This window comes from Helobdella robusta (assembly GCF_000326865.2).
Source record: "Helobdella robusta unplaced genomic scaffold HELROscaffold_31, whole genome shotgun sequence".
Classification (NCBI taxonomy): domain Eukaryota; kingdom Metazoa; phylum Annelida; class Clitellata; order Rhynchobdellida; family Glossiphoniidae; genus Helobdella; species Helobdella robusta.
The window spans coordinates 1,396,147-1,398,997 of NW_008704544.1; positions in this window are offsets into that span (position 1 = coordinate 1,396,147).

Here is a 2,851-nt window from a genome sequence, read left to right on the forward strand (position 1 = left end):
CGAATGAAAAATGATACGGCATCAATGATGGTTTAATGATCAGTTGGATGAAAATAGAAGCATGCATACATTTTTGATAGGATAATTTGAATGAATGAATGAATGAATGAAAGAAAGAAAGAAAGAAAGAAAGAATGAATGAATGAATGAATGAATGAATGAATGAATGAACGAACGAACGAACGAACGAACGAACGAATGAACGAATGAATGAACTGATAAACGAAAGAATGGATGAATAAATTAGGCGCAGATTCATCAGCAGCAGGGCATCGTCTGACATTTCCACGAGAAAAAATTTGATAACAAGTTTCAGATAATAACAACCGTTCTGATGACGGCCATGATGATGAGGAAAATAATGACGACGACGACGACGCTGATGATGAAGCTGCTTCTGCTGCTGCTACTGCTGGTGGTGATGGTGAGGATGGTGATGATGATGATGGTGGTGGTGATGGTGGTGATGATGATACATGATGCTTTCGAACAAAGTAACATGAAACTTTAAATTTCATTGTGCAATAAAATTTCGTACCTCAGAGATTTTTTGAGGTGGATGGATGTAAGAAATGGAGAATATATATTTATCAATATTATTAATTTATTAATATATTTAGAAGCAATTAACTCGACATCAACACATAGCATGAACAGTCACCTTCCGTCAAACACACGTACACACGTACGCGCACACTCACGTACACGCACGCACGCAAAAGTACAAACGCTCTGAAAACAATACGTTAACAAAAAACACATCAACTTAAAATAACAAAAACACAAAAACCGGCAATCAGCATGTTAAGGAAAGAAAAAAAAATCGCAAAAAAAGATTGAGCGATATTACAGAGGAAATAATGGAAACGGAGATCGGGCGATAATACGGAGTTGAGCGATAATAAGAGGACTTAAGCGGTTCAGCATGGAAAATCTAATTCAGCGTAGAAATGTAATTCTCAGTTAATATATAAGCTCCTACGTACTGGACTGCTGTGTGCATACTAAGTAAGCAGAGATGGGTGGAGGCCGGCTGTTTTATCGCGAGCTCAATTGATTGTGAGATGCTGATAAGAGAGAGAGAGTCTTCCGTCTCTATGTGCCGGCGAAGTGAGGAGTGCTGCTGGCACTTGAATGGATGGCGGTGATGGAGAGAGAGAGTGAAAGAGAGGAGAGAGAGAGAAAGAGAGAGAGAAAGAGAAATAGAAATAGAAAGAGAGAGAGAGAGAAAGAGAAAAATAGAAAGAGAGAGAGAAAGATAGAGAAAGGAAGAGTCAGTCAGAACGAGAATAAGAAAAATGAATAAAAGAATGAAAAGGTGAGAAAGAAAAAATAATAAAAATATTTTTCAAGAAAATGCTTGAGAGGTAAGTTAATGAAATGGATTTGTATTAAAAAGTTGAGTTGTAGACTATTGGTAGTAGTAATTAATAAAAACAACAGAAGCAACAACAAAAGAAAACACAAAAACAACAAGAAAGATAAAATAATTTTCCAGACTGACGTCATTAATAGTGATGATGACGACACCTTAATAAGACTGAACCTCCGAGCAGACTGGCCAGATGATAAATGACCGAATTAGCCTATGCGACCGGATGTGGAAATGAACACGTGATCAAGCGTTTAACTATCGTCACCCAAGTTTATTTTCTTTACTCCTTATATTTACAGTTTATCATCATAATTTACGCTCGTACGTCCTTTAATCTCTGCATGCCTCTGTAAACATTCTTTGTGTGCGTGTGTTTATATGTTTATTATTTTGTTTAGTTGTGTGTGTGTGTGTTTGTATGCGTATCTGTGTATGTGCGTGTGTGCGTGTGTCTGTCTGTGCGGGTGTCTGGGTTATTGATTTTGCGTGCGGTTAACGTTCAAAGCGTGATCGTCCACGCATTTATGCAAGTAAGTGCGTGTGCACGTTTTGCCAATGTTTTGTTTGTTTGCTAATTTGATAATAAAGAAATAAAATTTTGAACAAATCCACACGCACACACACGCACACATACGCGCATACACACGCTCACGTGCACACGTACGCACGTACACATGAAGCCAAGACATTTTTTTGCAGAATGAGAGAGTGGGAGAAAAATTTTCTTCATTGTTTTGCCTGCTATGATTAAAAGTGAATTGCAATATTAACACTCGCTAGAAAGGTTAGCCATTGTACTTTTGTGAGCTCTTTAAATTTGATGTCTGTGTGTGTGTAGTTCTTTGTATGTGTGTGTGCGTGTAATTGTGTGTTTCTTTGCGTGTATATATGCGTGTGTATGCCAGCACAAACAAATTTGCACACACCCACACAAACACACTCACAATGAAATTTTAAATTTATAAAACATCCGCCGGGTGGAATTATTTAACAATGCACCACCACCACTCCTAACACGCCTGTCTATCAAATACACACGCGCACACACACACACACACACCCACACACACACATACATACACGCACATTTTTTCATGTATACATTCATTCATTAGTATAAATGTATATTTCTGTGTTTGTCATGTTAAAACATTCATGTTGCTGACTACAAAATTCACAAACACACACACGCATACACGCACACAAACATACGCAATGTGGTAATGTGGTACATAAAAGAGAGAGAGAAAGAGAGAGGAGAGGAGAGAGAGAGAGGGAGACAAGCCTTGATTGATGGTATTGAAGTTCACGTGTTATCGTACCCGTACGCTCCCTTGCTTGCAAGAGTTCAGAGATCAGGATTAAGAAAATATAGGTAGGCCCATGAACGATATTGCAACGTTATTCTAAGTGGTAGCATTGAGAGCTGCTAGGTGATGAGGTGATGTTAAATAATGTTCAGACACAGTTTTGTGG